Raw genomic sequence first — 12,652 nt, 5'->3', positions numbered from 1 at the left:
GTATCCCAATACCTTGTTCAGTCTCGTTACCGACAAGTCACTTTACTCATACCGTAATGCATGATCCCGTGATCAGCCACTTGATCACATTGAGCTCATTATGATGATGCATTACCGAGTGGGCCCAGAGATACCTCTCCGTCATACAGAGTGACAAATCCCAGTCTCGATTCGTGCCAACCCAACAGACACTTTCGGCGATACCTGTAATGTACCTTTATAGTCACCCAGTTATGTTGTGACGTTTGGCACACCCAAGGTACTCCTACGGTATCCGGGAGTTGCACAATCTCATGGTCTAAGGAAATGATACTTGACATTCAGAAAAGCTACAGCAAACGAACTACACGATCTTTGAGCTAAGCTTAGGATTGGGTCTTGTCCATCACATCATTCTCCTAATGATGTGATCCCGTTATCAATGACATCTAATGTCCATAGTCAGGAAACCATGACTATCCTTTGATCAACGAGCTAGTCAACTAGAGGCTCACTAGGGACGTGTTGTGGTCTATGTATTCACACATGTATTACGATTTCCGGATAACACAATTATAGCATGAACAATAGACAATTACCATGAACAAAGAAATATAATAATAACCATTTTATAATTGCCTGTAGGGCATATTTCCAACACGTGGACGGTTGCGCTCAGACTCCATCCATCGGGAATCTATTGCTTCCGCCCAAATGGGGCATGGATCCGGCGCTAGGCAGACCATAGCTGCCTCAGCGGAGGTCGTGCGATCCGTCTGGCGTCTGCTACTTCTTGAGCTTGCGTTGGTTTTTCCCTTGAAGAGGAAAGGGTGATGCAACAAAGTAGAGTAAGTATTTCCCACAGTTTTGAGAACCAAGATATCAATCTAGTAGGAGATAATGCACAAGTCACCGAATACCTGCACTAACAAACACCAACTTGCACCCAACGCGATAAAGGGGTTGTCAATCCCTTCAGGATTATTTGCAAAGTGAGATCTGATAGAGATGGATAAACGATATATTAATATTTTTGGTATTTTTGGTTTATGGAACGGAAAGTAAAAGATTGCAAAGGAAGTAAATAGGAAACTAAAATTATAGATCGGAAACTTATATGATGGAAAGTAGACCCGAGGGCCATAGGTTTCACTAGAGACTTCTCTCAAGATCGAAATTATTACGGTGGGTAAACAAATTACTGCCGAGCAATTGATAGAAAAGCGCAAAGTTATGACGATATCTAAGGGAATGATCATGAACATAGGCATCACGTTCGTATCAAGTAGACCGACTCCTACCTGCATCTACTACTATTACTCCACACATCGACCGACTCATGCCTGCATCTAGAGTATTAAGTTCATAAGAACAGAGTAATGCATTAAGAAAGATGGCATGATGTAGCGGGATAAATTCAAGCAATATGATGAAAACCCCATCTTGTTATCCTCGATGGAAACAATACCATATGTGTCGGTTCCCCTTCTGTCACTGGTATCGAGCGCCACAAGATTGAACCCAAAGCTAAGCACTTATCCCATTGTAAGAAAAACCAGTCTAGTTGGCCAAACCAAATCGATAGTTCGAAGAGACTTGCAAAGATATCAAATCATGCATATAAGAATTCCGAGGAGATTCAAATAATATTCATAGATAAGTTGATCATAAATCAACAATTTATCGGATCTCAGCAAACACACCGCAAAAGAGTATTACATCGAATACATCTCCAAGAACATCGAGGAGAACATAGTATTGAGAATCAAAGAGAGAGAAGAAGCCATCTAGCTACTAGCTATGGACCCGTAGGTCTGAGGTAAACTACTCATGCTTCATCAGAGAGGCAATGGTGTTAATGTAGAAGCCCTCTGTGACCGAATCCCCCTCCGGCAGGACGCCATAAAAGGCCCCTAGATGGGATCTCACAGGTACAGAAGGTTGCGGTGGTGGAAAAGTGTTTTCGTTGCTCTCCTAATAGGTTTTGGAATATTTGAGAATATATAGGCAGAAGAAATAGGTCGGTGGAGTCACAAGGGGCCCACAAGGGTGGGGGCGCGCCCTCCATCCTTGTGGCCGCCTCGTGGCTTTCTTGACGTGCACTCCAAGTCCTCTGGTGTCTTCTGGTCCAAGAAAAATCATCGCGAAATTTTCATTCCATTTGGTATTCCTTTTCTATGAAACTCTAAAACAAGGAAAAAACAGGAACTGCCACCGGGCTCTAGGTTAATAGGTTAGTCCCAAAAATCATATAAAATAGCATATTAATGCATATAAAACATCCAAAACAGATAATATTATAGCATGGAACAATCAAAAATTATAGATACGTTGGAGACGTATCAAGCATCCCCAAGCTTAATTCCTGCTCGTCCTCGAGTAGGTAAATGATAAAAACAGAATTTTCGATGTGGAATGCTACCTAACATATTTATCCATGTAATTTTCTCTATTGTGGCATGAATGTTCAGATCCATACAATTCAAAATAAAAGTTTAATATTGACATAAAAACAATAATACTTCAAGCATACTAACAAATAATCATGTCTTCTCAAAATAACATGGCCAAAGAAAGCTTATCCCTACAAAATCATATAGTCTGGCTATGCTCCATCTTCATCACACAAAATATTCAAATCATGCACAACCCCGATGACAAGCCAAGCAATTGTTTCATACTTTTGATGTTCTCAAACCTTTTCAACTTTCACGCAATACATGAGTGTGAGCCATGGACATAGCACTATAGGTGGAGTATAAGGTGGTTGTGGAGAAGACAAAAAGAGGGAGATAGTCCCACATCAACTAGGCATATCAACGGGCTATGGAGATGCCCATTAATAGATATCAATGTGAGTGAGTAGGGATTGCCATGCAACGGATGCACTAGAACTATAAGTTTATGAAAGCTAAAAAAGAAAAATAAGTGGGTGTGCATCCAACTTGCTTGCTCAAGAAGACCTAGGCCATTTTGAGGAAGCCCATCACTGGAATATACAAGCCAAGTTCTATAATGAAAAATTCCCACTAGTATATGAAAGTGAGAACATAGGAGACTCTCTATCATGAAAATCAAGGTGCTACTTTGAAGCACAAGTATGGAAAATGATAGTAATATTGCCCCTTCTCTCTTTTTCTCTCATTTTTTCTTTCTTTCTTTCTTTCTTTCTTTTTTTCTTTTCTTTTCTTTTTTTCTTTTTTATTTTTTCTTTTCCAATTTTTCTTTCTCTTTTTTTTTCTTTTATATCCTCACATGGGACAATGTTCTAAAAAGGAAGATCATCATACTTCTATTTACTTACAACTCAAAAATTACAACTCGATACTAGAACAATATATGACTCTATATGAATGCCTCCAGCGGTGTACCGGGATGTGCAATGAATCAAGAGTGACATGTATAAAAAATGATAAACGATGGCTTTGCCACAAATACGATCTCAACTACATGATCATGCAAAGCAATATGACAATGATGATGCGTGTCGTAATAAACGGAATGGTGGAAAGTTGCATGGCAATATATCTCAGAATGGCTATGGAAATGCCATAATAGGTAGGTATGGTGGCTATTTTGAGGAAGGTATATGGTGGGTTTATGATACCTGCGAATGTTGCGCGGTACAAGAGAGGCTTGCAATGGCGGAAGAGTGAGAGTGTGTATAATCCATGGACTCAACATTAGTCATAAAGAACTCACATACTTATTGCAAAAATCTAGTAGTCATCGAAACAAAGTACTACGTGCATGCTCCTAGGGGGATAGATTGGTAGGAAAAGACCATCGCTCGTCCCCGACCGCCACTCATAAGGAAGACAATAAAAAAATATCTCATGCTGCAACTTCGTTACATAACGATTCACCATACTTGCATGCTACGGGACTCACAAACCTTGACACAAGTATTTCTCAAATTCAAAATTACTCACTAGCATGACTCTAATATCACCATCTCTATGTCTCAAAACAATCATAAGGAATCAAACTTCTCATAGTATTCAATGCACTTTATATGAAAGTTCTTATTATATCCCTCTTGGGTGCCTATCATATTAGGACTAAATTTATAACCAAAGAAAATTACCATGCTGTTTAAAGACTCTCAAAATAATATAAGTGAAGCATGAGAGTTCAAAAATTTCTATAATATAAAGCCACTACCGTGCTCTAAAAAGATATAAGAGAATCACTAGAGCAAAATTGCCTAGCTCAAAAGATATAAGTGAAGCACATAGAGTATTCTAATAAATCACGATTCATGCGTGTCCCTCTCAAAAGGTGTGTACAGCAAGGATGATTGTGGCAAACTAAAAAGCAAAGACTCAAATCATACAAGACGCTCCAAGCAAAACACATATCATGTGGTGAATAAAAATATGGCCTCAAGTAAAGTTATCGATAGACAAAGACGAAAGAGGGGATGCCTTCCAGGGCATCCCCAAGCTTAGGCTCTTAGTTGTTCTTGAATATTACATTGGGGTGCCTTGGGCATCTCCAAGCTTAGGCTATTGCCACTCCTTATTCCATAGTCCATCAAATCCTTACCCAAAACTTGAAAACTTCACAACACAAAACTCAACAGAAAAACTCATAAGCTCCGTTAGTATAAGAAAATAAATCACCACTTTTGGTACTATTGTGAACTCATTCTTTATTTATACTAGATGATACCCCGCGGGTTGCTTCCGAATATTTTATAATAATCAGTTGTTGCACTGCCATAATGTGTGCGTAGTTGTAATCTGCAGTAGCAACCAAATGAGATAATGCTAGACTACTAATCAAAACGTTCAAATAAATGTATGACAGAAACCAGCAAACTAACATTACTATACATACAAATTGTGCAAATATTTTGACTCTTGCCAAAAGAACAAAACCATTGGCCTCACTACAGTAGGATGCTGCTAACACGACACTACGATCAGAGACCCTTCGACGAAACTGTGTGCGATGCCATAATTGCAAACGGTGGTGTAAAACCCGTCAAAAAGGTGCAAAACATTTGCGAAGGAGGATGCATCAAACATGGTTCAGATTTTAGTTGTGTGTGCAATTGAGGGCATACGATTCAGTTTAGTTAATGGTTTGCGATGAGGAGGAACAAAATAAATGGGTAGCCAGATGAAGGTGTGTGCGATGTACAACATATGGTTCACTCGGATGAACTATTTGTGATTAGGCAACACAAAAGAAACGGTTAGCTAGATCAAGGGTGTGTGTGATATACGGCATGCGCTTCACTCGGATGAACTGTTTGCGTTGAGACATGAGAACAAAAACGGTTCAAATGAACAAAATGTGTGTGATACGAGGCAAACAGGTCTGTAATCGGAAACGTGTGCGAAGACCGATAACAACACAGACGATTACTGCTAACAAGCCGTGTGTGTTGTGAGCAAACGATTGTTGGTATACAATTGTGAGTGATTGATGAAAACATCACCGATGGGTTCCATTTTTTAGTCCGTGTGCGATGTGATTTTTTTTGTCCGCACAACATCTACGCTTTGTCTATAGAGCATCAACATATATACTTAAAATGACAGCATTGCATAACCAAATTAAGCATACAATTACACAAGTGACTACACACATAACATTTCCACACACCAAAGAAAGCAATTACATGCATATAAAGTAGGAGAAACGAGGATCTAATCATCTACTTATTGTTGCAACGACGCTTACCATTGCTCTGCTTCCGGCTAGATCCCTGGCCATTTTGGGGAAGCAGACACTTCCTCATGTCAATGATCTGCCTGTACATGTCATAGCTCGTGTATGCCTCCTTGGCCACGTACACGGCGTGAGCTTTGTCGAATTTCTCCATCCATGCCGAGTGCCAGGCACGCTTGTCCTTGTTGCACAAAACCTTCATGTCTCTACAGTAGGGGTCGATGATGGCCTCGGTGAGGTGAACCAGTGAGTCCTTCTCATGCTCCTTGCTGCCCCAGATCTTGTATTGGCCTTGGATGTCGACAAGATTCTGGCAGGCGATGCCCGAATTCTTGAGTGCCTTTACATCGTTGGTGATGTCCACCGTAGCGAACATGTAGTTGTGGTTGTTGACAAACCTGGCAAAATGCTCGCAAGGCCTTGTGGCCAGGCAGTAGTGGTAGACGATGACGTGGTGGCGCATGCACATCTGGGCGACGGCGACCTTGGGACGAGACCCGGCACGACCGCGGGTGTACTCGAGGTCGAACCCAACCACCTTGTACTTCTCCTCGGCAAGCAATAGCTCCATGATGTGGTTGGAGTGCTCCACCCAGACCGAGTCGTTGGTGTACACCATCGAGAGGTCCATGAACCTTCTGTGGGTGTCCACCACACGGCACGCATGGTGAACTGCTACTTGTCGTCGGCAGTCGCTCAGAGCGCCATTGGAGCTGCGAGGATACCCTCTAAGAATTTCTCGTGGTGGGTGTGCTTCTTGCAATGGTGGGGCGCGATCGAAAGGTTGAAGAGACACAAGGGTAGGTTAAATGGCGCTGTAATAAATGGGGGCCGGCCGGCCTATAATCGTCACGTCTTGTCACGATGTTCATAGCGGAGGATTTCAGTGCACGCTTGACAACACCGCACCGCACGCGTGGGCTCGAATAGGCGCCAAATGTATCATCGGTGAGCCTGTTCCCGCACTACCGTGTTGTTTACCGTGCAAGCTTCCCGCCTGGCTAGTTTGGCCACGCGTCAGCTAGAAGAGGGACAAATCGTGCACGTTTATTGGCAAAAAGCTTTGTAAAAACGAAGTGTGTGGAATGACTTCGGTCATAAGTTTACCCATGGGTGATGAGGTCAAAGTTACACAGAAGGGTGATGATGGACACTCGAGTGCGATAATTAATTCTGCGCTCTACAATGAACACAGTGGAAGAAACCAACTATGTGCAATAGATCGCAGTCGAGTTAGCTATACAGATCGTGTGTTGTGAGATCGACAAGGTAAATTGATTTGAGAATGGTTAATAAAATATAAGACCATTGCATATTAAGGTCAAAATAGTGCTAGCAATATACGAGTCTCATACGATGCCATTCCAACGATTGTACCACAAAAGCTCGAAATGTTACAAGGTTCAAATTCCAGAGTTAAATGGCTCAAATTCGAATAGTACAAGGTTCAAACTGATATTAGAAATGAAATTCAGCTCATCGGCTGCAAACGCTTGCGCCGATCCGCTGAACATGGATATTAGAGAGGTTCAAACTAATATCACCGCTTCTAAGTCTGGCTTCGAAACCTCACAATTTTTGCAAAGGGGTCAGCCACTGAGAAGTCATGTATGGGGTTGACACGATGACTTCCGAGTACTCTGTCATCTGAAGTTCCAAAATGAAATTCAGCATTTTTGGAGCCTACTCCATTTTGCTGCTGGCGCCGGCGCTGGTCAAAAAACCATTCATTTTTGTGAAATAAATGTAGGGCAAACCTCATTTCCTTCTGCACACTTGCTCTGAGAATAAAGAACATGGCTAATATAATCTCCGGTAAGGTCCCTCGGTAGGAGTTCAAAGTAATTTCTGAGAGATGCAGATCAAGGCATTCGACGTGCTTGTTATATTGTATCACATTATCCACCACTGGGCCTAATCTTATCTGCAAAAGAAGAAAATGTGTTAGTGCCTACATGTAGTTTTGAACATTACTACATGCCTAGCTATTTGGTTTGCAGGATTTGTAAAATGCACTAACATGCCATCTTCGATCTGACATGATTAACATGGGCATTTGATTACATTCTAGAAAAATGTAGCCTTCTTCACGAGAGGTTGGAGTGGATGAAAAATTCCCTAAGAAAAATAGTACAGATGAATCCAAAGGAGAAATGCTTATTGATTGTAACCATATGGATCAAGCAACCAATATGGGGGGGACATGTATGTACTGAAATCGTCCAAAAGAACCTTCAGAAATCGTAGTACATTGTCATTGTAAACTTGGAAAAAGGTGTCACAAATTGAACTCCCTTATGGTTAACATTTAACAGGAAAGGAACATCACCTCGATATATAGCTTCTCCAGGCACGGAAAGCATCTCAGGAAATTGACAACTTGCTCCAGGTCGGGCCCGATAGATTCCAGTGCCAAGACCTTCACTGTGCGCAGTTTTAGGGTCAAGTTTGTCAGAATCATTTTCTGAATGACAAACGAACAAACATCTTCAAAATTAGAAATAATGTTAATTTGTAGAAGGAGAGTTAGAAGGCGGCTGAACCTGAACGGGTGTGGATCCAATAACAATTTCGGAGCATTTGTTAGAGAAGTAGCCCACCACTGTCAATTTTGGCGTAGAAAAGACATTGATTCTTGTTGGACCTTCTTGATCAACTACAAGTAATCTCTCAAGTGCAGGTGTGTCCTGGATGACCATACCGTGGTACACATCTTGTGATGTCTTCCTGCCGCACCAGCAACACACATAAATAGTCTGGAGAGTCATGGAGGTGATGTGGAAGGTACTCAACCCATTGATCGCCTAAAGAGAAGGTACTCAAGTGTAGTATAGCCACAGAGCGAGTGCTCCATGTCACCCTTTGAGAGGCAGACGGCGACGAGCTCGAGGTGCTTCAGTCGTGGTAGAATAAGAGCGGGCGCGTCATTAAGGGGCGGGAAATGGCAGTTCCTGAACTTGGCGACGCGCAGCATGGGCGTGAGGCGGAGTGCGGACGTTGGCAGCGACCGCATATGCCCATCATCAAAAGTGAGCTCCTCGAGCTGATCTAGGGCGGGGGATCGGAACCAGTCGTCAAGCTTGGCTCGGTCCTTGCCATTGTAATGAAACTTGCCCATTCTAAGGCCTTTGGTTGGGCCAAGGTGACTGTCGAGGATCTTGGAGAACGCATCCAAGCTTTTGCGATAGCCATGGCAGAGCTCGTGCGTGTCGATGAGGTCGAGAGGGCTGGAGTTCCATAGGGGGCACCACCATCGGGAAAGGAGGTTTGTACACGCCCCATATTTGATTGGGAGGAGGGAGATGATGACTCTCAACATATCATCGGGAAGGCTGCTGACAAAGTCTAGGCCTGCTGGAGTCGCTTGCGGTTCTAGCTCGCCCCGCCTCTGCTAGTTGGCAGCCTCGTTCTCCACCTCCGGATTCTCCTTGTCCGCTTTCTGATAGAAATGGGAGTACAGGGAATATTTAGTTAAAATAGGGCAATAGAAAAGTGTGTTGGTAACTAGAAGTTATTAGGTAGGAATATAGTAAGAAAAGGGAATAACAATTGGTTGCTTAAATACTACACAGTTCATTTGATATTGCGGGGTAAGTCAACATATGCAGATAGTTGAAAAGAAAACTTACTTCGAACAAAGTATGGACGGATGATTTTGTCGGGGAAGTTAGCATATATCTCATGACCAAGCCCTTTTATGTGCAGTGCAATTTTAGAGCCAGCTTTCAATACATAAAACTTTGCAATTTCATTCCAAAAGCCAGTGCCAAAATAGGAGTCACCACGTTCATCAAGTCTTACAGTAGCAACGATTGTAAATCCATGGTCTGTGTGCGGTATGACATCCGTGGAGCCGTGATGTATGTAAAGGGAAAAATTGTGCACTACATAATTTGTTGCATAGCGAGAGATGTTCTGCAGAAAATGGTAGGATTGTTAAAGAAAATATGGTAACATGCAAATATGGGCCAAATTGAAAGAACTGTACAGCAGTTGAAATCGAAGGACAAAAATCTATAATTAAATATATAGGGTAAACATGATGTCATGGAAAACTGAGAGTAATCGAAAGAACAATACATCATTAATTTGCCTAATATAGAAAGAAGAGGGGAAATCCCCTTTGACGTATATGGTGCATGTGGCGCCTTTTATCCAAATGTAGCAATATTTAGAATATGTTCAGGAAAGTAGGTCATGCCAACCAATTTAGGGTGACATTGAACATACCGCGCGCGTGCTCAAGTTATCTGGTACGGAGAGATGGAATCTCTAGCGGCAGTCGCAAAGTCCTGAAGTGTCGGCGCGCTGTAATTTTATGAATGAAAGAAAACCCTCAAATTAGCTCAAATAAAAATGAATTCACAGCGATTTTCGCCGGGTGATTAAAGAAAGCAGATGAACTGGGATAAGAGAAGAGATAATATCTCGTTAAACTAGTTACCTTGTCGTCCATGAGAAAGAACCCTCAGTATAGCAGATTCCCCAACCAAGCGGAGCTGGGTCGACCGCGAGCAGCATCAAGAAAGTCGATGGCGCTAGGCGGCGGCAAGCGGAAGTGGCGAAATGTGGTGGGCTCTGTCGGCAGCCTGGTGGCGGCGGCAGGCGTCGAGTTAAGTGTTTACCGCCGCGATAGGAGGTGCCATGGCATAGACACGGAGGAGCTTGTGCAGGTGTGAATGGGGAACATACCGGAGGGGCCGAGGGGGTGGCGGGAGGGGTGAGGGTTTTTGTGACGTGGGGATGGTGAGGGTTTTCTTTTTTGAATTGGGTGGTGAGGGTTTTCTGTCCCACAAAGAATTTTGGGGACGACGGTTTGCTAGAGAGAACTGTGTGTGATTGACGCAGCAGGCAAAAGGGAAGTCATTGCATGCGGTTCCAATTTTGGGAACCCTGTGTGATTGACGTACTACCTCTGTCTTGGTTTATTGGTCCCCCGTTGTATTTTTTACCAAAATTTGGCGAAATATTTAACATACTCAGACATAGATAATAAGTGTACACGTAGATAAGCATAGTTAAACCATAAGTAGTACATAGTTCAACAGTATTAAGCATACTCAAGCGTACATATATAGGTTCATCCATCCCACATCTCATCTCACAGGCCGGCACGATCCTGAAGCTTCTCCAGGTACTCGGTGTACGCGCCATGCGCCATCCTGCGAGAATACTTTTGCTTGAAGGAGTCAACGAACCGTCCTCTTGCATGCGCCAGAACACTTAGATACGCGTCATGAATCTTCTGGTTGCAAAATGGGCATCCATAGCCGTCATTCCAAGTCCTAATACGCCTATTATGCATTCCCGCTTAAAGCTCCCTTGGGATTTGCCTGTTGTACCTCCTCTGGACATCTTCATCCTCGCTGTCCACATCGTCAGACAGCACCTATACAAATAGTAAAACAAATTTGGCACCAAATCAATGATTACATGCCGTGAAGTAGGATTAGGAATTTATGGATATTCATTTATACATATCCAGAGATTATTGTTTGATTTTTAAGCGTAGTCGTCTATGTACAGACCAATCTTGAAGAAAATAATGACACAAACATATGTAGGTCAATGAAAATCAATTGTCAAGCTCTGGCTAGGAATTATTAGCACGAACACTAACCCTAGTCGGATTACTAGCAGAAATCATTTGCACAGATGAAACAATTAATCACTTATCACCCTTACCATTCAAACAATCAATACACTACACGGATCTAAAGAAACTTACTCAGATTTCATGGATTGGGAGAACATAACCATAGGATTTCTATTCCAAAAGGGGGGATAGGAGTAACCAGAGAAACCCTCTGATCTATTTGACACATAAATGGGTATAGATGACTAACCAGCTATCCGTCGTCGTTGGAGTCATCGCCTGATTGGACGTCGGAGTCGGTGTGGAACTCCGCCTCCGGCTGTGGAAGCTCGACGCCGTCGACGACGTCAGGGTGCAGTTATAACTCGCCGGCGGTGACGACAACCTCTGTCTCCAACCCCACACCGTGCTCCGGTGCTTTAGCAGCCCCGACGTCGCCACTCCCTCCGATGAGGCGCTTCGGCAGCATCCTCATACACTGACGGCTTTTAGGACTGAGAGCGGCGTCGAGGATGCAAGCGGGGAGAGAGGATTGTGTGTGCGTAGCAAGGATGGGGTGCGGCCACTCGGGGGCACCATTAATATGGAGTAGTGGGAGTTGTGGGAGAGAAGCGGGCAGAGGTCAAACCGATGGCTCGCCTCCTGGTGAGCCTGCGCACCGGACTGGTGGCATGCCTACCAAAGTTTCACACAGCTACTCGCACGCCTCCCGATGACACTACGCAGCGAGAACGCCTCCGTTAATTCACACACCTGGATGCACGCCTCCTCGTCTGCCTGCGCGGTGGATGCGTCCCGTCAACTCACGCCTGCTCGCACGCCACACGGGTCGCGCGGCGGCACATATATTATTTTTCTATTTGGATGATTAATGTTGTTGCTTTATTGCTTAACCGAAGCATGGCACGTATTCATTGTTGGTCTAACGCTCATGGTTCGAATAAATAATCCATTTGGGATATTGGTTCTCAATTATTAATAATCACCTGTCTATAATTAGATAAAGCTTACGTCAAAACTGGTCTCAAATTTGACCAAAAAAAGTACAATGCCACTTTGTATTGGTGTCCATATGACAACACGATAAGTTTCATGAACTTCAAATAAGTTTTGGATGTACTAGGATTTAAAAATCAAGATTCTCAATGTTTGAAGTTTGTTGCACAGGGAGTAAACATGCACCCAGTGAGTCACATGTGTTTTTACAATCCATTTAGGTGCACTGTCACGTGTGCATGTAGCTAAAATTTGATTTTTGCACATTATACCTGTAGAAAATCAATCAATCAATGTCCTAAAACGTCTTAATGATCTCTGTGATTTTTTTGAAATTAAAACGTCCCTCATTTGGTAACATGTATGTGCACCGCGGGATAATTAATTTAACATGCATCA

The sequence above is a fragment of the Triticum dicoccoides genome, chromosome 2A (assembly GCF_002162155.2).
Source record: "Triticum dicoccoides isolate Atlit2015 ecotype Zavitan chromosome 2A, WEW_v2.0, whole genome shotgun sequence".
Taxonomy (NCBI): Eukaryota; Viridiplantae; Streptophyta; class Magnoliopsida; order Poales; family Poaceae; genus Triticum; species Triticum dicoccoides.
This window is presented reverse-complemented; position numbering follows the sequence as displayed.